The sequence below is a fragment of the Sphaerodactylus townsendi genome, linkage group LG03 (genome assembly GCF_021028975.2).
Source record: "Sphaerodactylus townsendi isolate TG3544 linkage group LG03, MPM_Stown_v2.3, whole genome shotgun sequence".
Taxonomy (NCBI): domain Eukaryota; kingdom Metazoa; phylum Chordata; class Lepidosauria; order Squamata; family Sphaerodactylidae; genus Sphaerodactylus; species Sphaerodactylus townsendi.
Genome location: NC_059427.1, coordinates 60,231,512 through 60,255,940, shown reverse-complemented (window position 1 = coordinate 60,255,940; position 24,429 = coordinate 60,231,512).

The following is a 24,429-nucleotide window of genomic DNA, read 5'->3' as shown; positions in this document are numbered from 1 at the left end:
TAGATTTGCACAGTTACTTGGTTAAAATTGCACATGCATGCATTTTATATTGTTGCATTGTAGCTTTAAGAGTGGGAGTATCTACTTGTATTATTAATAACTGTACAGTAGCAGTGTGATGTGGCAGCCAAGAAAGCCAATGGAATTCTTGGCTGCATCAATAGGCGTATAGTGTCCAGACTGAGAGACATAATAGTACCTCTGCATTCTGCATTGGTTAATCCTCACCTGGAATACTGTGTGCGGTTCTGGGCACCACAATTTAAGAAGGATATTGACAAGCTGAAACGTGTCCAGAGGAGGGCTACCAAAATGGTAAAAGGTCTGGATTCTATGTCCTATGAGGAGCAACTTAGGGAGCTGGGTATGTTTAGCCTGGAGAAAAGAAGGTTACAGAGTGACATGACAGCCATGTTTAAATATTTGAAGGGACGTTATGTTGAAGAGGGAGGAAGCTTGTTTTCTGCTGCTCCAGACACTATAGAAGGAGTAATGGATTCAAAGTACAGGAAAAGAGATTTCACCTAAACTTTAGGAAGAAATTCCTGATGGTAAGAGCTGTTCGACAGTGGAATATGCTGCCTCAGGGTGTGGTGGAGTCTCCCTCTTTGGAGATTTTAAAATAGAGACTGGATGGCTACTGGTCAAGGGTGCTTTGATTGTGCATTTATGAATGGCGGGGAGTTGGATTAGATGGTCCTTGTAGTCTCTTCCAACTCTATGATTCTATGGTACTATGATTCTATCTTTAATTATTGCCCTTTATTTAGTATATTAACGGGATTTGAAATATTATAACAGACAAAATTATTTGACATATTTAAAAGAACAACTTTCAGATTCATTAGCAAACTTCAGTGGACATAAAAGGGTGTGACTTTGCTTAGGATAGCATTGTAAGGCTGCTAAAGTGATCAGCAATTCTAGAAATGAAAAAAGGCTCTCTTTACAACACTGAACCATTTTGAACCATCTGATGTTCTGTTAATTAATGATATAGGCATGTTATTGTGTACTAGTTATTGATATCCATTGGTATTTAGCTATGTATATGTCATGATTGTTGTTATTTTGCTGATACTGTTACATTATATGCTAATGTGTCATGTTATTGGTAAATTTTGTGTGATGGTATACTTTGTAATGTACGATATTGTTATTTTACTGACTTTATTACCCATGTCTATGAATTTTTTTGTATATTGTGATGCTTATTGATGTTTGCAAGTACTGATATGGCTGATATTGATATTGTTACTTATACTATTGTTGTGCGCAGCCCTGAGCCCTTTGGGGGAGGGCAGGATATAAATTGAGTAAACTAAACTAAACTAACTTAACTGAAAACAGCAAGTAGGGCTCTGGCTCCATGCACAATTCTCCCCCATCTCCAATTTTGTGGATGACATCTAACCTATATATTCCTGTATTCCTTGAAATCTTTTAGTTGTCATCTCTGTGTTGAAATCATCATCCAGATAAGCCTTGCGATGAAGGCTGTGTGTGAACTGCAATATGACTTTTCTACTGTCACATTATTATCTCTTTGCTACTCTTACTAGACTAAGTGGCAGCATTTGAAACAGTGAATCATGCCAGCCTATTTGGGTACATTTGTGTACAAGTAGGGATGCCGTCTGGCATCCCTTTATTAAGAGTTCTTCATGTACAGTTCTTCATGTTGTGGTGACCCCTAACCCTAACATTTATCCATTTTACAGATGGAGAACACTGATGCAGAGAGTCTTAGGCGACCCCTGTGAAAGGGTCGTTCGACCCCCAAAGGGGTCCCGACCCCCAGGTTGAGAACCACTGATCTAAATCAAAGTATTTAGATCAGTGGTTCTCAGCCTGGGGGTTGGGACCCCTTTGGGGGTTGAACGACCCTTTCACAGGGGTCGCCTAAGACTCTCTGCATCAGTGTTCTCCATCTGTAAAATGGATAAATGTTAGGGTTGGGGGTCACCACAACATGAAGAACTGTATTAAAGGGTCACAGCATTAGGAAGGTTGAGAACCACTGATTTAGATCAAGGGGCTCAAACCATGGCAAAAACCTGGGTGTGATGTCAGCACATTAGCCAGTGCCCCAAAACCCTATGGAATTACCCTCTATCCTCAGTGTTCTGGTGGAAGGAATGGCCTAGCCAGCAAGAGAATGCTTAGCAGAACCAGGCAATTGGCAAGTCTGAGGTTAAGGGATGTTCTTTATCTTTGGATTGGTTTAAATTGTTCCTTATGGGCAGGACTCGGAGGATTGCTGTGTGGGACCGGTTATCTTTGTCATAGGTTCTGCTTTGTGAGGTTGCACACAATGCTCATTCTTTTCCGCTCTGCTATTAAATTTCTGTGTAAAGCCCCAGGGAGAAGTCATTCATGGTTTTGAAATAGGTTGTCATCAATATACTGATAGCATCCAGCTCTACATTTGTGTATCCAAATCGGCTGGTAAAGTTGTTGAGATCTTGACTTCTATGGTTAACTGCATAAGCATGCCGAAAAGGTATGCTGGCTAGATGGAGGTCACATTTGTTAGGTAGGCCAAGGTCCTGAAGGACACAGTGCTTCCCAGTTTTAATGGCATTCAGCCAACACTTCCCGACTCAGTTAAGGGAGTGATGCTGGGTCAAGCTTTATTGCCAGAAAAGCAAACTTATAGAGCTGAAAAAGGCATTGTGTCAGGTCAGAAGATTGGTTTATCAAGTCACATGGATCCATGCTGTGGTTATTTTGAGACTAGACGATTGCAATGTGTGGTCTGCCCTTCAAGAAAATGTGCACGTCACTCCCATTATGCAGACACTCCATTAGTTATTGATCAGTTATTGGGTTCAGTTCAAGGTTCTAGCTATCATCAATAAAGTTTTTAAAGGCACTGAACCCATGTACTTGCAGGACTGTCTTTTCTGCTATGTTCTGTCACAACAGCTATGCTCACCTGAGCAAACTTTCTGAAGGTGCCACCCTGCAAATAGCTAGATGAAATAACTAACTACCTGTTCATGCACATTCTCTGTGGTGGGTCCCGTATTATGGAATGGCCTTCCTGAGGCTGCAGGAAGGCCTCCACGCTTTTACCTTTTTGTGGAACATGCAAAATGGAAATATTCGGGGAGGCTTTATTATAAAAGGATCAGAACGATAGTATAACGGATCAGCACAGGAGGTTGTTTCTAAAAGGGATAGTATTACAGCATATTCTGGTGTTCACTGTACCTTATTGTCCTGCTTTTTACTGCAGATCATGCAGGAGCATAACGAGGCAAATTGTAGCCCTGGGCAAAACCTGAGTTGGATGCCCCCCCCCCCCAATGGGCGGCCACTCCACCATGACCAAATTTTTTTTTGCATCAGGACATTGGTGCGTGCAGGGGGTGCATTTTTAGACATATCAACACTAAAATGTCAGTGTATCATCAGGAGACTGTCCTTATGCTACCCCCCAAGTTTGGTGAGGTTTGGTTCAAGGAGTCCAAAGTTATGGACTCCCAAAGGGGGTGCCCCATCACCCATTGTTTCCAATGGGAGCTAATCCCCAAATTGCGTGCCCTATGAAGCCCTTTGTCTGGAGTTAGGTCAAAACTCCTTGGAATCAGCCGCTTGGCTGAGGGCTTTTAGATTCTGGCTGCGAATTCATTTTCTCTTGGACTGTAATTCCCTGGTCCACCGTCTGCTCTCTGACACCCATTCCAACCCCTGGTTTTCCATAATTGAAGAAAAAATGGCCTCTATTGGATTGTCAGTGGATTCACTTTGCCCTTTGTCCTACTTAGAAGCTCATAAAAAATTAAAAGGTCAACTATTGGATAGAGAGTTCTCTACCCTAATCACCGCAGCCAAGAAAACATGCTCCCCCCTGAATTTTTCTCTCCCATTTGAATGGGGCCACTTGGCACACTACCTGTATTGCTTAATAAACCCTGCTCAAAGGAGAACCATAATGCTTGCCAGGTTGAATGTTATGCCTTCTGCCTTGTTACATGGCAGATTTAATAAGCAAGAAAAGGCTAAAAGATTGTGCCCATGTAATGATGGCTCAGTTGAATCTCTGGCCCACCAATTACTACACTGTCTCAGATTCAAGGAAATCAGATCCAAGTATGTGAATCTTACTCCTTTACATTTACCAGATCTCCCCGATTTAATTAGATTACACTACTTGTTGGACAATCCTGATCTTTCTCTCTGTATGATAGTGGCAGACTTTCTCCTGGAAATTACTAAACGCCAGTAGATTTCCTTCCACCTAACATTTATTTCCTTTATTGTATATGCTTTTTAATCCATTTTTATTATTGTTGTACTGTTGTCTATGCCAATAAAGGCTTGCAATCGAAGCTAATAGGAGATGGGGGCTACAGTTTTGAGGGTCTATAACTTTGGCCCCCCTGAACCAAACTGCACCAAACCTGGGGGGCATCTCCTGATGAGACCCTGAAAGTTTTGAGACTGTGTCTTCAGAAATGTGCCCCCCCCCCCCCCCCGCGTGCAACCCCCATTTACAGCAATACAGAAAACTCAATGCATAACAAAGATTCTTGGGCAAATTTCTGGGATGTTCCTGAAGGGGGTGCATTTTTAGATGTATCAGCACCAAAATGTCAGGGTATCATCTGGAAACTGTCCTGTTGGGACCCCCCAAGTTTGGTGCAGTTTGGTTTAGGGGGGCCAAAGTTATGGACCCTCAGAACTGTAGCCCCCATCTCCTATTAGCTCCCATTGGAAACAATGGGGGATAGGTGCACCCCCTTTGGGAGTCCATAACTTTGGACTCCCTGAACCAAACCTCACCAAACTTGGGGGGTTGCATAAGGACAGTCCCCTGATGATACGCTGAAATTTTGGTGCCGCTAGCCTAAAAACTCCACCCCCTGCAGGCCAAAAATGGAAAAAACCTAAAAATATCCAAAAACGAACCCAGCATTTTGATGCCCCCCACAAGGTGATGCCCTGGGCAGCTGCCCACTTTGCCCAATGGGCATTACGCCAGTGAGATCATGTCTTCTTACCTTTGAACCCTCTCTTCAGTATGGTACATGAAACCTCAGCCAGTTTTGTTGTCTTGGACAGTTTTTTGTCTGTGTTGAAAGTTTTGTAGTCCCCACCCCCACCCCAAAAAAGCTGCACTGCATTGTTTTGTCCATTAGAGGCCTTGGCTGTTTGCATTTTTGTTATATCTCACAATCCACTATTATTCTTAGTGAAAAAGGCATAAATGATGATGATGCTAGCATCTTCCCTATTGCTACTGCCATCCACTAAGTACAGATAAAATATCATGGTTTAGATGTAGTGAAGAGTTAAAAACTTGTGAACAAAGAAATAAAAATTCAGTTCAAGCATTCTTAAATTTACCCATGTTTGTGGAAAGGCCCTTCTGCATATCTAACATTAACCTTTAATTTAAATTTTGTTTCTTCTTGGAAGTCTAGAATGTTTAACTACTAACAAAATTAAGTGAAATAAAATGTTTCTGTACCAGTACTGATGTTTTTCACTATCCCTATGAAGACCTTCCACTCTGTATCAGGGGTCAAAAGGACAGCTCAAAAGTTTCATCATTCCTTTGGCTAGAACTCAAGATAAAAATGTTGGTGTTTAAGGAGAGAGGGAGAAGTATGCGGAGATGGCAATGATAATAGTAAATTTCCTTCTTATTGCCAAGATCTTTTGTGAGCAATTCAAGGAGTTGTCTCCTTGTCATTGAATCTAATTGGCCACTAGGTGACAATGTTGATCTAGCTTAAGAGCAGTATTTTGCTGACAGAACTCTTAATAAAGTTGAAGAAAACACTTTAGGGTTTCTAAAGTTTAATTATCCATGATTTATCTTCTCTGGGGAGTTCCAGCTACCCTTTCTCCTTCATTTTTTTAAAAAAATATGTTATTTCTTTCACATAAATCAGTATTATATACACTTACAATGGCATATAATTAACTATTTGTGATAACTTTTTATGAAGAATTTGGAAAAGAATTTGGAAATTAGTACCAAAAATTGCTACAGGGAATCCCTAATGGTATTTAAACATGGTGCCTAGTAAACATCATTTCACTCCACCAAAATTATACATATAGCAAAAACAGACATTTTAGTTCCAGGAATGATCAAGATAATTGTCAAGGCTCAATTAGTGGTATGTGAGGCCTGACAGAACCACATCCATTGTGCCTTGGTGTTCTATCTTAGGATGTTATTAGAATGTATACTCGCATTGGCTGCTTTAATTAGATTGTACACAAGAACGTAGTAGCTGCCTGGAAGTGTGCATAGTACCCCGTTTATTTATTTATTTGTATCCCACCCTTACCAAGAAGGGCTCAGAGCGGCACAACAGTAAATTTAATAAAGATAAAACAGCCAGGAAAATAATGGTTAAAAACAGTTAAAAACAACCACAGATGGCGAAAATCCTCCCCACCCATGCACCCATGGGAAGCCAGTGTTAGTATTGATTAGGCCGGCTGGGTAGATGGGAATGCCTGGTGGAAAAGCTCCATCTTGCAGGCCCTGCAGAACTCATTCAAGTCCCACAGGGCCCTGATCTCATTAGAGAACTTATTCCACCAGGTAGAATAAATCCATCAGATTTATTCTTAAACCATGCCTCAACTTGGTTTGTGAATACTTTCCATAGGGAATTTCCCAGCTGGGCTCAGAGAATACTAAATGTTTCCTTAAAGGAAGGGATAGTGACAACACCCTTGAAGCAAACAGTTACAAATCTTCTCCAGAAGCTGACAATACTGCTTTGTCTTTGTCTTGTCCTTCAGGCCTTGTAACATTTACATGAAGCTGCTGGGAAAGATCACCCAGAGATTTGAAGTGAAGTGTGATCGATATACTGATAACACCCCTGACTCTGTTTCTCCTTGTCATCTGAATCCATTGCGTCAGTGAGTGTTCTGAACAACTACCTGAAAGTTGAAATGGACTGTATGAGGGTCAACAAACTAAAGTTCAACTCACACAAAACTGGGATGCTGTCGGTTGATAATGCATCAGATCAGGAATTATGGAATCAGCCTGGATGCAGTTACGCTCCTCCAGTAGAGTAGGTTTGTAGCTGTTAGATCTGTGTCGGTGAAAACTCAGGTCTTTGGTCTGACTTGTAACACCTTTAACCTTTGGTTGGTAGACCAGTTATAACCTTTCCTGGGTCCTAGTTAGACAACTGTAATGCACTCTGTGTGTGGCTCACTGTAAAGGCAGCAGGTGGAGCAAAATACATTAGCAAATTAACTGATGAAGCTTACAGGCAGTGCGTTCTGCTAGTTTTGAAACAATAACTTTCAGAGGTAAGAATCAGACAATTTTTAGTTTACAAGAAGAGAGGGAATTATAAGACTACACTCCCATAACACCTCTGTGTGCTAGTTCCAATTAAATTTAAATTGCGTTCAGTAATGAGTATGTGAGAAGTAAATCATTCTGTATAAGACAGCAATTATTTATTAACCACCCTCTCTCAAGGGCAATTTAACCTCCCATAATATTTTGTCCTGAGAACATGGAGGTTTAGTATATAACTGGATGAGCAGTTTGCTCCATTCCAAGAGGTAAATGTGAATTTTAATGCGTTAGGTTTTGTTTTACTATTTGGACTGTACATGAAAAATGAAAGATGAAATTTTCAGCTATTTAGGTTTATACTGGAATTAAATTATTTTGTCTGATGTCTGGAAAGAGAATCCTGAGTACAGTTCCTATGCTCTTTAACAGCAGGAGAAGCCTCCAAGCTTCCAAATGGTTACAGTAATCAGATGATATCATATGTCACTTTCAACTCATCCAGCATCGCAATAATCCTGAATTCTCCAAAAGCCACAGGGCAAAAATCTGTTGGTTAATCAAGAATGTCTCTGAGCTTGAGTTTTCATTTCATGTTGAAAATTATAATATAATCCCAAACACAAGACCACTGATTTCAATGGATTTAGAAGGGACCAAAAAATAACTCTGTTTAGGACTTCATTGCCAGAGTCACATGATCTAAATCACCAATATAGAGGAAACAAATATACAAAATAGTCCAAACAGGTTGATTTTTAAAAACAAATATTAAGACTTGAACCTTTTCAGATTTTCTATTGTAAGGTCTTTATTTGGATTGTCAGCCAGTTGGAGATGTTTAGGTGAATAATCACCTACCTGCCGATTGATTGCTTTTAATATATGAGCATATTGCCAACAACTCAGTATAGACTTTTTTATATTATTGAAGGAAATGTTAGGTAATGTATAGTTTAATAAACAAAATGTTCCACTCTATGATACAAGGAAAGGTGCAGCTCAGTTCTAAACAGTGAATACCAACATATCATTGACTGCACTACAGTGCCAGAATAGCTAGCTGATATTTTTATTTTTTCATATTTTGAATTATTTGTAGTTTGCATTTGACACTGAGACTCAAAGCAGATTACACCATAAGTCAATGGAGACAATTGGATGGGGCAGCCATTAAGTAAAGTTATAGGATTAGGATGCAGAAAATTATACCAAGCAAAAATCTGAAAACAACACAATTATGCACATGGTGTATTGAACAATATAAAAATTATGTAATAGGTTGATGCATGACAGCAACAGATAGTACACAGTATACAAAGTAGAATGGTCCATAGTGCTGTCCTCTTTATTTAAGCATTCTTCCTGAATCAACTCCATTATAATAAAGCTCTATTGCTTTTGTTCAAAAAAGTCCTCTTGAATAATTCAATTTACAGCCCAACCCAGATAAGGGGTGGGGGTGGGGGGGCTACCAGGAAAGCAATTAGGGAGGCGGTTGGTTGATGCAGAGCTATGCTGCACTCCTTGTCACCCAACTGATGCAACTCGGGGCTTTCCAGGGTTCCTTGAAGTGGAGCCAACATTAGTCAGTTCTCACTGGGCTTTGGTCCTGAGAATGCTGGCATCAGGAAAGATGGACTTATGCCAGCTGGCATAACTCCATTTCCCCCTATGGAGGGCTTTCAGGTGACTGGGGATTTCCTTACTTCTCCTGCCTCTTTGTGCCACCTGGAAGCCCCCTTGAGGTAGCAGGGTGGCTGGCAGCAACACCATCTTCAGCTGCCTCCAGGAACTGGATTGAGCTGTGAGTGTAGTTTGCAAAATGTCATAAGAACATAAGAACATAAGAACAAGCCAGCTGGATCAGACCAGAGTCCATCTAGTCCAGCTCTCTGCTACTCGCAGTGGCCCACCAGGTGCCTTTGGGAGTTCACATGTAGGATGTGAAAGCAATGGCCTTCTGTGGCTGTTGCTCCCGAGCACCTGGACTGTTAAGGCATTTGCAATCTCAGATCAAAGAGGATCAAGATTGGTAGCCATAAATCGACTTCTCCTCCATAAATCTGTCCAAGCCCCTTTTAAAGCTATCCAGGTTAGTGGCCATCACCACCTCCTGTGTCAGCATATTCCAAACACCAATCACACGTTGCGTGAAGAAGTGTTTCCTTTTATTAGTTCTAATTCTTCCCCCCAGCATTTTCAATGAATGCCCCCTGTTTCTAGTATTGTGAGAAAGAGAGAAAAATTTCTCTCTGTCAACATTTTCTACCCCATGCATAATTTTATAGACTTCAATCATATCCCCCCTCAGACGTCTCCTCTCCAAACTAAAGAGTCCCAAACGCTGCAACCTTTCCTCATAAGGAAGGTGCTGCAGTCCCTCAATCATCATCTTCGCCCTTCTCTGCACTTTTTCTATCTCTTCAATATCCTTTTTTGAGATGTGGCGACCAGAACTGAACACAGTACTCCAAGTGCGGTCGCACCACAGCTTTATATAAGGGCATGACAATCTTTGCAGTTTTATTCTCAATTCCTTTCCTAATTATCCCCAGCATAGAGTTTGCCTTTTTCACAGCTGCCATACATTGAGTTGACATTCCCATGGAACTATCAACTAAGACGCCCAAATCCCTTTCCTGGTCTGTGACTGATAGCACTGCCCCTGTAGCATGTATGTGAAGTTTGGATTTTTTGCCCCTATGTGCATCACTTTGCATTTTGCTACATTGAACTGCATTTGCCATTTCTTAGCCCACTCACCTAATTTATCAAGGTCCGCTTGGAGCTCCTCGCAATCCTTTGTGGTTCTCACCACCCTACATAATTCGGTATCATCTGCAAACTTGGCCACCACGCTACCCACCCCTACTTCCAGGTCATTTATGAATAGGTTAAAGAGCACTGGTCCCAACACGGATCCTTGGGGGACACCACCCCTACATCTCTCCATTGTGAGAATTTCCCATTTACACCCACTCTTTGCTTCCTGTTTCTCAACCAGTTTTTAATCCATAGGAGGACTTCCCCTCTTATTCCTTCATTGCTGAGTTTTCTCAATAGTCTCTGGTGAGGAACTTTGTCAAAAGCCTTTTGGAAATCCAAGTAGACAATGTCCACTGGTTCCCCCTTATCCACATGCCTGTTTACATCCTCAAAGAACTCTAGTAAGTTTGTAAGACAGGATTTGCCTCTGCAAAAGCCATGCTGACTCTTTCTCAGCAGGTCTTGCTTTTCTACATGTTTTATAATTTTATCTTTAATGACAGATTCTACTAATTTACCAGGAACAGATGTCAAACTGACTGGCCTGTAATTTCCCGGGTCCCCCCTAGATCCTTTCTTAAAGATTGGTGTGACATTGGCCATCTTCCAGTCTTCAGGGATGGAGCCTGATTTCAAGGATAAGTTGCATATTAAAGTGAGAAGATCAGCAATTTCATGCTTGAGCTCTTTAAGAACTCTTGGGTGAATGCAATCTGGGCCAGGGGATTTGGTAACATTTAGTTTATCAATGGCTGCCAGAACTTCTTCCTTGTCTACCACTATCTTTGTTAGTTCCTCGGATTCGCCTCCTAAGAAGCTTGGTTCAGGTGCAGGAATGTTCCTCACCTCCTCTTGGGTGAAGACAGATGCAAAGAATTCATTCAGCTTCTCTGCAATCTCCCTGCCATCTTTTAGCACACCCTTTGTTCCTTTGTCATCTAACGGGCCTACCGCTTCCCTTGCTGGCTTCCTGCTTTTGATGTACTTGAAGAACTGTTTGTTGCTGGTTTTGATGTTCACAGCCATGTGTTCCTCATAATCCTTTTTTGCCTCCCTTACAGCTAACTTGCTTCTCTTTTGCCACCATTTGTGTTCTCTCTGGTATTCTTTATCAGTTAAGTTGGACTTCCATTTTCTAAAAGACATCTTTTTTTTTCCTAATAATTTCCTCAACGTCCCTTGTTAACCATGGTGGCTTTCTTTTGGACTGAAGCTGCCTTTCTAACCTCGCGGAACACATTCCAGCTGAGCTTTTGTGACTGTGTTTTTAAATAACCTCCAAGCATCTTGGACATTTTGACTCTCTTGATTTTCCCTTTCAGCTTCATATGCACTATCCCCTCATCTTTGAGAAGTTTCCCTTTCTGAGGGCAAATGTAACTACATTAGTAGTTGTCACTTGTTAAGCATGCAGAGATACTGAATCTGACAGCATTGTGGTCGCTGTTCCCTATCGGCTCAACAACACTGACTTCCCGCACCAGGTCCTGGGTCCCACATAGAATTAGATCTAGGATCACATCTCCCCTGGTTGGTTCTACAACCATCTGCTCTAAGCCACCGTCATTTAGCATATCCAGGAATGTTCTCTCCTTACTATGACCTGAACATGCATTTTTCCAGTTTATATGGGGATAGTTAAAAGCGCCCATTACCACGACATTTTTGCTTTTGTTGGCCTCTCTAATTTCTTTTTCCATCTCAGAATCCTCTTGTGCGCTTTGGTCAGGGGGACGATAATATATTCCTAATGTTAAACTATGCCTCACCCCGGTATTGATATCCACAGTGCTTCTGTAGGGGAATCAGCTCCCCCTGCATTGTCTATTTTATGTGACACTATGCTCTCTTTGATGTAGAGGGCCACTCCACCCCCAATACGCCCTGTCCTTATCCCTTCCTGTAGGAGCCTGTAACCTGGGGATAACAGCATCCCACTGGTTTCTCCTCATTCCACCATGTCTCTGTGGATGCTCCACTATATCAATGATATCCTCCCTTCAAAACTCTGTACTCCAGCTCCCCCCATTTTAGGGGTCGAATGCTTCTTCTACTTCATTAGGCATAGAGACACTTGTATACTCTGTCTCTGTCCCTAACCTGGGGAGTTTATGTGTTTTGCCCTCTAGCCTTTTGTAGACACTCTATCACTTATCACATTGCTTGTGCTCTTCACTTTTGTGTATGTGGTTGATTTAAAAAAACCTCCTTCTCTGTCTGCATCCCCATGGACTCTGTATTCCGAACCCGAAGTCACCTCAGCTCCTGTTCGGCTTTCCCCAGGGATCAGCTTCTAAAAGCTGTTCTGCCACCTTTTTTAATGTTGAAAGCCAGCAGCCTGGTTCCTCTTTGGTTAAGATGAAGCCCGTCCCGCTTTGCGGCGGTGGCTACAGGCCTGCCTTATCCCAAAAAGGTTCCCCAGTTCCTGACAAATCTAGAAACTCCTCTTGCCTTGCACCACCACCTTCTCATCCACGCGTTGAGACCTCTGTATCTCCAGCTTGCCTGGCTCGCTTCTCTGCGCGCTGCGATGGAAATACAGGTAGTGCATTTCAGAAGGAGAATGCCACCTTGGGGGAGTCCTGGATTTTAAACCTTTTTTCCTAGCAGCAGCCTACAGAATTTAGCTTCCAGAACCTCCGGCTACATTTCCCAATGTCATTGGTACCAATGTGGACCACAGCACTGCTGACTCCACCCCAGCACTGTCTAACAGCCTATCTGAAGGCGTGGCGTGACATCCGCCAACGCTTTCGGCACTCCAGGCGAGGCAAGTCACCATCTGCGGTCATCACGCCTGTCACAAAGCCCAACTCTCTATATTCCTTGATGATCGAATCTCCACGCTATCTAGCAAAGGAGCTCCCACCTCCCGAGTGGGTATCATCCTCTAGTCGCGAGGAGGATATCTGACCACCAACTAAGGAAGGGGTCCCATCTAAGGGAACATCTTCCCCCACCGCAGACTGGCACCCTCTGTCACCCAGACTCTCATTCTCCATGACATCTGAAGAGATGTCACCTTGGGAGTGGGACCCGGCTGCTGGGTCCCTGAAAGCCTTGTTTGTTGCCCTCTCTGCCTCTCTCAGCTTCTCCAGGTCTGCCACCTTGGCTTCAAGAGAACGGACACGTTCCTTGTATGCCAGGAGCTCATTGCAGCGAGGGCACACCCACGACTTCTGGCCTAGTGGCAGATAGTCATACATGTCAGCTACATAGGAGCCTTCCTGACTTCATTAGGTAGGCCATTCCACTAAACGGGGGACACAACAGAGAACGCATGCATCCAGGCAGCTGTTGATCTTGCCTATTTGTAAGTGTCACCTGCATAAGGTCATGCTCAGATGAGTGAAGCTGTCATGACTGAGCATGGGGGAGAGGCAGTCTTTCAGATATGAAGGTCCAGGCCATGTAGGGCTTTGCATGTGATAGCCAATATCTTGAATTAAACCTAGTAACTGATAGGCAGCCAATGGAGTGACTGCAGAATGAGGCCAATACACACACTCCACCTAGCTGCTAAAAATTACCAAGCTACGGCATTCTGTACCAGCTGGAGTCTCAGAGGCAACTTAAGCAGAATGCGTTATAGTAGTCTAATCTCAATGCTACTGTGACATGGATCCAGGTAGCCAGAATGGCCAAGTCAAGGTGGGGGGCATCTTGCTGGCTAAACTAAATTGGTAGAAAGGGTTTTTTCTCTTTCTGAAGAGAAAGAAGATTCAAATGATGACCCAGCTCCAACAGGTTGAGCACATAGCAACCACATTTGAGTCCAAAGAGAACTGCCCACAGCGACCAGTCATGGAGTGGCATGCCGATGATAATGGCCTCATGCCAGCCATATATGGAAGTAGTCAACCAAGGCACACCAGTGCCCTCACAGTGGGCCGCTCCCCACTTACCTCTTCGTGTGCAACTCTGCAGCGACCCAGCGCCGAAAAGCCTCCGCGGCTTATGACCACGGAGACTATTTGCTCCCCACTCATTTGCCATTAAGGAGCTAACGCGGGCGGCCAAGAACGGGAGTTTCGTGGAAATAGAGGCAATGAAGCGTTTTCATTGGCTGGCACAAGTGTGCGTCATGGAGGGAGGGCAGGCCTCTATTTTCATTGGCTGGGACGAGGTCGTTTTTGATAGGCTCGGATGTCCACACGTCATCAGAAAGGCGCTGGAAGCTTTGGAAGCATTTGTTTGAGACGTCTGCACATGCTGACGTCAGCATTAAATCGCCGGTCGCGCTTGCTTTGTTCGACTCGAGAACACGTCATCAACAGTCGCGTTCTGAAGGCAGAAGCCTGCTTGCCTGCTCCTTTCCCATTTCCTCTTTTGGTTGTGCCGAAAGTGAAAATCAGTTCTTGCCGCTGCCACCTACTACCTCGTCTGCTCTGCAGCACCTCGCTGTGAATTCGCAAACTAAATTCGCTGTGAATTTGCAAAGCCGTAAAACCTCGAACAAAAGGAGCAATATCGGCACGTCACGTTGTGCACACGTCTCAATGCCCGCATTGTAACATAGGGTGTCGCAATGATTCTACGTCATCATGTAGCTTCATTCCACGCACTGACGGTGACGCCCTCCCCAAACAAAATGGAGGATTCTTTCCCCTGATTGGCCGGAAAGCTCTGCGCCCCAGCGAATCAACCACGCGTCATCTTCCGGGTTCCCCACCACCCTGCGGCAAGCGCGGGGTTTGGGAAAATGTTGCTGTTTTTTGAAGAGCTAATTTGACGTGCTCCAGGGAGGAGGAAGAGCGGCAATTTCTGCGCAGCTGCGCAGTGGACGCTGGTGATGTGGGGAACGTCCTGGATCCCCGCGTCTGATCAAGAGGTGACCCCGCGGCTAATGGTGAGTGGGGAGCGGCCCAGTGTCTCTTCTACCATCTCTCAGACATAGAATGGAACATGGGAAGGAACAAGCTCAGCTTCTTCCGTTGAGAACTGTGTGCTCTATAACTACCGTAATCTTGTATGCAGATAGGATACAAACACATACCCTTTTGGTCAGCAGATGGGGAAAAAAGCTCAATCAGTCCAGCCAAAAGTACCTAGGGGGCAGAGAAAATCTGCATGGAAAGCCTATGCAAGGGTTCAAGTTCTGTGCAAGGGAGGGGCATGATATCCACAGAAGTTTTTCCAGCTACTTATTTACAAAAGTCATTCCTATCATGAGCCCAGCAAATCACTAGAGAATAGCCTTCACGTGAGAAGCAAAAGTGAGGGGCTTGGACCCCACCCAAGTGAAAAGTGTTGTGGCCGTACTATAGGAATGGTCTGGATTGAAGGGGTTTAGGAGGTCAATCAAATGTACTCATGTCTACAGCACTTCCCATCTCTGGCCTCCACACCAGCACAACTTTAGTGCCACCAAATTTACAATGCAATCCTAAACAGAGTTACTCCAGTCTGAGTCCCTTGAAATCAATGAGCTTATGCTGGAGTATCTCTATTTTGTATTGTGCTGTTACACAGCTGTGGTGTTGGCAACATACTATGCTAGTATATTTCAAAGTCATGCAGCTGTTTAGTTGCCACACTAAAAAGTTCATAGTACTGTTGTTCTTTTAACATTTTTTAAAAAATCTTCTGTCATACCAGCTTCAGTGAGCCTGGGTGCCTCAGAATAAATAAGAATGTGGTTGGTTGTAGTGGTTTTTCCGGGCTGTGTGGCTGTGGTCTGGTGGATCTTGTTCCTAATGTGGTCTGGTGGATCTTGTTCCTAAAATTTCTAACTTGTTCCTAAGATCCACCAGAAACGTTAGGAACAAGAGCCACCAGACCACGGCCACACAGCCTGGAAAACCCACCACAACCAGTTGAATCCAGCTGTGAAAGCCTTCAACAAGAATGTGGTTGTCTCGCACAATAACAATGAAAATTTGCCTTTAACAATGCACTAAAGCTTTAAATTGTAATATAACATTTTATCACTGTTGTTAAATGTTGTCTTTGTGCAGAAGAAAAAAAATCTATACTCCAAAGTAATAAATATATATCAAAGAGACAATAAAAGCAACAAAATAGACACAATTTTAAAAACATGGCATACAATCAATAACCCAATAATCAACAGCAACAGCAAAAAAAATCCGCTAGAAAGAGGGGAAAAGCTTGAAAAAATCAAGCCAATTAAAACTTGTAGTTTTTGCACACTTGGAAAAATACAGTATCTCATAGCGAGATTATTGAGCACAGAATATTTTACACCATCAATAATGCAGGAGAGTAAAGCAGAAGTCCAGTGGCACCTTAAACACTAACAACATTTATTCCAGAATGAGCTTTTTGTAAGTGAGAGCTTATTTCTTCAGGTGCATGTTAGATAGAAATCATTCTGCACATATTTATAAAGAAAATTATGGGAGGGGAAGGGGCAATGAGGTCAAGAGCGACTTGGTGTGAAACCTGTCATAAATTTTCCTCATAACACAAACATATCTGCTATAATCTTTGAGCCAGGCTCTTTGGAAAAAGTGGTGAGGAAGAGAGAAATCCAGCAGAAAAGAGACAGTTCACATACACTCTCTAATCTACTACTTCTCCACTGACTTCTGTTATCCCCAAGCTGCTTTATTTGTGTGTAGCGTTGCCTAGTCCTTTACTGCTCTCGTCTTACTACATATTCAGTACATTTCTAAACACCTAACAGTAAGGTTTAATTAGGGCTGCCAACTCTGGGTTAGGAAGTTCCTGGATATTTTTAGTGGAGCTTATGGAGGTCAAGATATGGGAAGCAAAGGGATCTCAGCAGGCATAAAGCCATACAGTCTCCCCACTCCCCACCCCAAAGCAGCAATTTCCTCCAGCAGAACTGATCTCTCTAGTCTAGAGATCAGTTGTAATTCTGGGGGATTCCCAGGACACACCTAGATGTTGGCAACACAGGTCATGCATGTAACTCTCCAGCTCGTATAGACTGAACCAGGCTTTGTTTGGGACTTGCCATTTCTTCAGCGTTATCCTCTTGGGTTTGATTTCAGTTCTAACCCCTCGCATCCTGGACATAAACTGTTTCAACTCTTACCCTCTAAACGTCGCTACAGAGCACTGCACACCAAGACAACTAGACATAAGAACAGTTTTTTCCCGAATGCCATCACTCTGTTAAACAAATAATTCCCTCGATAATGTCAAACTATTTATTATATACATTTATTATATAAGTACTGAACTGCTTTTTTCATCATTCCTATTACCCAGCATCTCCCTCCCAATTTATGACTGTGTATGACTATAGCCTGTGCTTTGACATTTCATTTTATTTTATGATTTTACATTTTATGCTTTTATTACTATTGATTGTTTTTTTTCCTGGATTGCCATTACTAGACCTATATGACCCAATCATTAAGTGCTGTAATCCTTATGATTCTTGACAAATGTATTTTTTTCTTTTATGTACACACTCGAGAGCATATGTCCACCGGAGACAAAGGCCTTGTGTGTCCAATCGCACTTGGCCAATAAAGATTCTATTCTATTCTATTCTATTCTATTCTATACTATTTTATTATATTGGGGGGGTGATTCTATTCTATTCTATTCTATTCTATTCTATTCTATTCTATTCTATTCTATTCTATCTTGCACTGACTCTGATGTATGCATTTTTCACGTTAAGAAATTTATGGGGGGGTGGGGGGGGGGGGGGGTGGGGGGGGGGGGGGGTGGGGGGGGGGGGGGGTGGGGGGGGGGGGGGGTGGGGGGGGGGGGGGGTGGGGGGGGGGGGGGGTGGGGGGGGGGGGGGGTGGGGGGGGGGGGGGGTGGGGGGGGGGGGGGGTGGGGGGGGGGGGGGGTGGGGGGGGGGGGGGGTGGGGGGGGGGGGGGGTGGGGGGGGGGGGGGGTGGGGGGGGGGGGGGGTGGGGGGGGGGGGGGGTGGGGGGGGGGGGGGGTGGGGGGGGGGGGGGGTGGGGGGGGGGGGGGGTGGGGGGGGGGGGGGGTGGGGGGGGGGGGGGGTGGGGGGGGGGGGGGGTGGGGGGGGGGGGGGGTGGGGGGGGGGGGGGGTGGGGGGGGGGGGGGGTGGGGGGGGGGGGGGGTGGGGGGGGGGGGGGGTGGGGGGGGGGGGGGGTGGGGGGGGGGGGGGGTGGGGGGGGGGGGGGGTGGGGGGGGGGGGGGGTGGGGGGGGGGGGGGGTGGGGGGGGGGGGGGGTGGGGGGGGGGGGGGGTGGGGGGGGGGGGGGGTGGGGGGGGGGGGGGGTGGGGGGGGGGGGGGGTGGGGGGGGGGGGGGGTGGGGGGGGGGGGGGGTGGGGGGGGGGGGGGGTGGGGGGGGGGGGGGGTGGGGGGGGGGGGGGGTGGGGGGGGGGGGGGGTGGGGGGGGGGGGGGGTGGGGGGGGGGGGGGGTGGGGGGGGGGGGGGGTGGGGGGGGGGGGGGGTGGGGGGGGGGGGGGGTGGGGGGGGGGGGGGGTGGGGGGGGGGGGGGGTGGGGGGGGGGGGGGGTGGGGGGGGGGGGGGGTGGGGGGGGGGGGGGGTGGGGGGGGGGGGGGGTGGGGGGGGGGGGGGGTGGGGGGGGGGGGGGGTGGGGGGGGGGGGGGGTGGGGGGGGGGGGGGGTGGGGGGGGGGGGGGGTGGGGGGGGGGGGGGGTGGGGGGGGGGGGGGGTGGGGGGGGGGGGGGGTGGGGGGGGGGGGGGGTGGGGGGGGGGGGGGGTGGGGGGGGGGGGGGGTGGGGGGGGGGGGGGGTGGGGGGGGGGGGGGGTGGGGGGGGGGGGGGGTGGGGGGGGGGGGGGGTGGGGGGGGGGGGGGGTGGGGGGGGGGGGGGGTGGGGGGGGGGGGGGGTGGGGGGGGGGGGGGGTGGGGGGGGGGGGGGGTGGGGGGGGGGGGGGGTGGGGGGGGGGGGGGGTGGGGGGGGGGGGGGGTGGGGGGGGGGGGGGGTGGGGGGGGGGGGGGGTGGGGGGGGGGGGGGGTGGGGGGGGGGGGGGGTGGGGGGGGGGGGGGGTGGGGGGGGGGGGGGGTGGGGGGGGGGGGGGGTGGGGGGGGGGGGGGGTGGGGGGGGGGGGGGGTGGGGGGGGGGGGGGGTGGGGGGGGGGGGGGGTGGGGGGGGGGGGGGGTGGGGGGGGGGGGGGGTGGGGGGGGGGGGGGGTGGGGGGGGGGGGGGGTGGGGGGGGGGGGGGGTGGGGGGGGGGGGGGGTGGGGGGGGGGGGGGGTGGGGGGGGGGGGGGGTGGGGGGGGGGGGGGGTGGGGGGGGGGGGGGGTGGGGGGGGGGGGGGGTGGGGGGGGGGGGGGGTGGGGGGGGGGGGGGGTGGGGGGGGGGGGGGGTGGGGGGGGGGGGGGGTGGGGGGGGGGGGGGGTGGGGGGGGGGGGGGGTGGGGGGGGGGGGGGGTGGGGGGGGGGGGGGGTGGGGGGGGGGGGGGGTGGGGGGGGGGGGGGGTGGGGGGGGGGGGGGGTGGGGGGGGGGGGGGGTGGGGGGGGGGGGGGGTGGGGGGGGGGGGGGGTGGGGGGGGGGGGGGGTGGGGGGGGGGGGGGGTGGGGGGGGGGGGGGGTGGGGGGGGGGGGGGGTGGGGGGGGGGGGGGGTGGGGGGGGGGGGGGGTGGGGGGGGGGGGGGGTGGGGGGGGGGGGGGGTGGGGGGGGGGGGGGGTGGGGGGGGGGGGGGGTGGGGGGGGGGGGGGGTGGGGGGGGGGGGGGGTGGGGGGGGGGGGGGGTGGGGGGGGGGGGGGGTGGGGGGGGGGGGGGGTGGGGGGGGGGGGGGGTGGGGGGGGGGGGGGGTGGGGGGGGGGGGGGGTGGGGGGGGGGGGGGGTGGGGGGGGGGGGGGGTGGGGGGGGGGGGGGGTGGGGGGGGGGGGGGGTGGGGGGGGGGGGGGGTGGGGGGGGGGGGGGGTGGGGGGGGGGGGGGGTGGGGGGGGGGGGGGGTGGGGGGGGGGGGGGGTGGGGGGGGGGGGGGGTGGGGGGGGGGGGGGGTGGGGGGGGGGGGGGGTGGGGGGGGGGGGGGGTGGGGGGGGGGGGGGGTGGGGGGGGGGGGGGGTGGGGGGGGGGGGGGGTGGGGGGGGGGGGGGGTGGGGGGGGGGGGGGGTGGGGGGGGGGGGGGGTGGGGGGGGGGGGGGGTGGGGGGGGGGGGGGGTGGGGGGGGGGGGGGGTGGGGGGGGGGGGGGGTGGGGGGGGGGGGGGGTGGGGGGGGGGGGGGGTGGGGGGGGGGGGGGGTGGGGGGGGGGGGGGGTGGGGGGGGGGGGGGGTGGGGGGGGGGGGGGGTGGGGGGGGGGGGGGGTGGGGGGGGGGGGGGGTGGGGGGGGGGGGGGGTGGGGGGGGGGGGGGGTGGGGGGGGGGGGGGGTGGGGGGGGGGGGGGGTGGGGGGGGGGGGGGGTGGGGGGGGGGGGGGGTGGGGGGGGGGGGGGGTGGGGGGGGGGGGGGGTGGGGGGGGGGGGGGGTGGGGGGGGGGGGGGGTGGGGGGGGGGGGGGGTGGGGGGGGGGGGGGGTGGGGGGGGGGGGGGGTGGGGGGGGGGGGGGGTGGGGGGGGGGGGGGGTGGGGGGGGGGGGGGGTGGGGGGGGGGGGGGGTGGGGGGGGGGGGGGGTGGGGGGGGGGGGGGGTGGGGGGGGGGGGGGGTGGGGGGGGGGGGGGGTGGGGGGGGGGGGGGGTGGGGGGGGGGGGGGGTGGGGGGGGGGGGGGGTGGGGGGGGGGGGGGGTGGGGGGGGGGGGGGGTGGGGGGGGGGGGGGGTGGGGGGGGGGGGGGGTGGGGGGGGGGGGGGGTGGGGGGGGGGGGGGGTGGGGGGGGGGGGGGGTGGGGGGGGGGGGGGGTGGGGGGGGGGGGGGGTGGGGGGGGGGGGGGGTGGGGGGGGGGGGGGGTGGGGGGGGGGGGGGGTGGGGGGGGGGGGGGGTGGGGGGGGGGGGGGGTGGGGGGGGGGGGGGGTGGGGGGGGGGGGGGGTGGGGGGGGGGGGGGGTGGGGGGGGGGGGGGGTGGGGGGGGGGGGGGGTGGGGGGGGGGGGGGGTGGGGGGGGGGGGGGGTGGGGGGGGGGGGGGGTGGGGGGGGGGGGGGGTGGGGGGGGGGGGGGGTGGGGGGGGGGGGGGGTGGGGGGGGGGGGGGGTGGGGGGGGGGGGGGGTGGGGGGGGGGGGGGGTGGGGGGGGGGGGGGGTGGGGGGGGGGGGGGGTGGGGGGGGGGGGGGGTGGGGGGGGGGGGGGGTGGGGGGGGGGGGGGGTGGGGGGGGGGGGGGGTGGGGGGGGGGGGGGGTGGGGGGGGGGGGGGGTGGGGGGGGGGGGGGGTGGGGGGGGGGGGGGGTGGGGGGGGGGGGGGGTGGGGGGGGGGGGGGGTGGGGGGGGGGGGGGGTGGGGGGGGGGGGGGGTGGGGGGGGGGGGGGGTGGGGGGGGGGGGGGGTGGGGGGGGGGGGGGGTGGGGGGGGGGGGGGGTGGGGGGGGGGGGGGGTGGGGGGGGGGGGGGGTGGGGGGGGGGGGGGGTGGGGGGGGGGGGGGGTGGGGGGGGGGGGGGGTGGGGGGGGGGGGGGGTGGGGGGGGGGGGGGGTGGGGGGGGGGGGGGGTGGGGGGGGGGGGGGGTGGGGGGGGGGGGGGGTGGGGGGGGGGGGGGGTGGGGGGGGGGGGGGGTGGGGGGGGGGGGGGGTGGGGGGGGGGGGGGGTGGGGGGGGGGGGGGGTGGGGGGGGGGGGGGGTGGGGGGGGGGGGGGGTGGGGGGGGGGGGGGGTGGGGGGGGGGGGGGGTGGGGGGGGGGGGGGGTGGGGGGGGGGGGGGGTGGGGGGGGGGGGGGGTGGGGGGGGGGGGGGGTGGGGGGGGGGGGGGGTGGGGGGGGGGGGGGGTGGGGGGGGGGGGGGGTGGGGGGGGGGGGGGGTGGGGGGGGGGGGGGGTGGGGGGGGGGGGGGGTGGGGGGGGGGGGGGGTGGGGGGGGGGGGGGGTGGGGGGGGGGGGGGGTGGGGGGGGGGGGGGGTGGGGGGGGGGGGGGGTGGGGGGGGGGGGGGGTGGGGGGGGGGGGGGGTGGGGGGGGGGGGGGGTGGGGGGGGGGGGGGGTGGGGGGGGGGGGGGGTGGGGGGGGGGGGGGGTGGGGGGGGGGGGGGGTGGGGGGGGGGGGGGGTGGGGGGGGGGGGGGGTGGGGGGGGGGGGGGGTGGGGGGGGGGGGGGGTGGGGGGGGGGGGGGGTGGGGGGGGGGGGGGGTGGGGGGGGGGGGGGGTGGGGGGGGGGGGGGGTGGGGGGGGGGGGGGGTGGGGGGGGGGGGGGGTGGGGGGGGGGGGGGGTGGGGGGGGGGGGGGGTGGGGGGGGGGGGGGGTGGGGGGGGGGGGGGGTGGGGGGGGGGGGGGGTGGGGGGGGGGGGGGGTGGGGGGGGGGGGGGGTGGGGGGGGGGGGGGGTGGGGGGGGGGGGGGGTGGGGGGGGGGGGGGGTGGGGGGGGGGGGGGGTGGGGGGGGGGGGGGGTGGGGGGGGGGGGGGGTGGGGGGGGGGGGGGGTGGGGGGGGGGGGGGGTGGGGGGGGGGGGGGGTGGGGGGGGGGGGGGGTGGGGGGGGGGGGGGGTGGGGGGGGGGGGGGGTGGGGGGGGGGGGGGGTGGGGGGGGGGGGGGGTGGGGGGGGGGGGGGGTGGGGGGGGGGGGGGGTGGGGGGGGGGGGGGGTGGGGGGGGGGGGGGGTGGGGGGGGGGGGGGGTGGGGGGGGGGGGGGGTGGGGGGGGGGGGGGGTGGGGGGGGGGGGGGGTGGGGGGGGGGGGGGGCCAATTGGCCATGCTGGCAGGGGCTGGTGGGAATTGTAGTCCATAACATCTGGAGTGCCAAAGGTTCGCCACCACGGCTCTAGGCTATATGATTTAATCTTCATCATTCTATATACAAAATCTTTCAAATACTTCTTCCATATCTTCTCCCAGCCCCTGTAACTGCAGTGCTGCCTGCATTAACATCTGAAGGATAGAATGAATGAACCTATGAATCACTTGCCCTTTCCCCAAGAATTGCTGTACCCACAGTATCTCTGTCTCTCTCCTTGCTCTTTGTAACTCCTCTAGAGCTTAATGTACTTATTGTCAGAGTGGAATTTGGTGGGACTGATTTCACAGAGTGCAGACCATGGAGACAACCTGTAAACTAGGATTGCCAACCTCCATGTGGTGGCTGGAGTTCTCCTGGGATTACAACTGATCTCCAGGAAACAGAGATCATTTCTCTTGGAGAAAATGGTCACTCTGGAAGGTGGACTCTATGACATTATATTGAAGTCCCTCTGCTCCCCAAACCCTGCCCATCAAATCTCTAGGCATTTCTCAACCAAGAAACCCTACAGAAAATAGTTTCAATGTTATATGTGACTTATGAGTTGTCCATAGGGTTTCATCTCTGGATCAGGACTGTGGCACAAATGCTGAAGATGCTTTAACCCCCCACCCCCACCCCACTTTCAAGTTGTCTGAAGATATTTTTTGTTCTTATTGGACAACTTTCTTGCAACTTGAATATCTGTGATCTTCTGGTAGGCTCCATTGAAGGTGAAGTCTAACCCCTCAATCAACATCCATCTAAATTTTCTTCTTTTTCTAACCATCTGTGACTAATTTATACTTCCTATATTTCAGCAATATCTCACACAACACTTCTGTAAGCAGGACATTCATTTTAATTCGCCACCTGAGCAATGGTGATTTACCAGTGAGCACAGCTTTGCCTTGGACATCTTCCTTCTGCCCACAGCCAGCATACCTAGCTTCATCCCTCCCACTCCCTTGCACTTTCATGCCCACCTGTCCCTCCCTGTGGCCACCTCCTTCCTTCTCCTTCTGCCTTGATTGCTCTCCCCTCTCCACCATTTGTTTTATGTTTTTTGGGACACAGAAGGATTATTGTTAGTGCATACAGGAGACTAAGCAGTCTAACCCAGATGTGTTCAGTTTAACTCAATCACAGAATTGCAGCCTGTAGGGAAAAGGGAGGTGAAGGGAAAGCGTGCCAAAAGACAGATCAATGGGCAAACAGCAGGCAAAGAATCTTTTCAGATTTGTTATTACTTCAATATTTGTTATTTATTGTTGTACAATATCGATATATCGATATAAATAGGATCATTGCAAAATGGCTGTCTTTTATTGCATTTGAAAACATGTTTGCCTCCAAATGGCCATTTTCCTTACTTTCTCACTTACATTTTCCTTACTTTCTCACTTCCACAAACCACTGCAGTTATCAAACGGCTGGGAGGGGATGTCTGTAGGATGAATTATGAATGGTGGGCTACACTTGGAATGTTACATTGTGGTGGTGTCTCCCAGTGTCATGATGGAGCTTCCCCCTCCATCCAAAAAGCACCAACATTATTGCAAGGGAATGTCTTTTGTCACGGTCAGATAAGCACTTGGAGTCCACCTGCCCATTGGTGAAAAGAGTCATCCTCCCTGAAATCTCGAGAGTGAAATTGCAATGTGAATTGCAATATAACCAGCTGCATAAAATATTTGAATTATTATA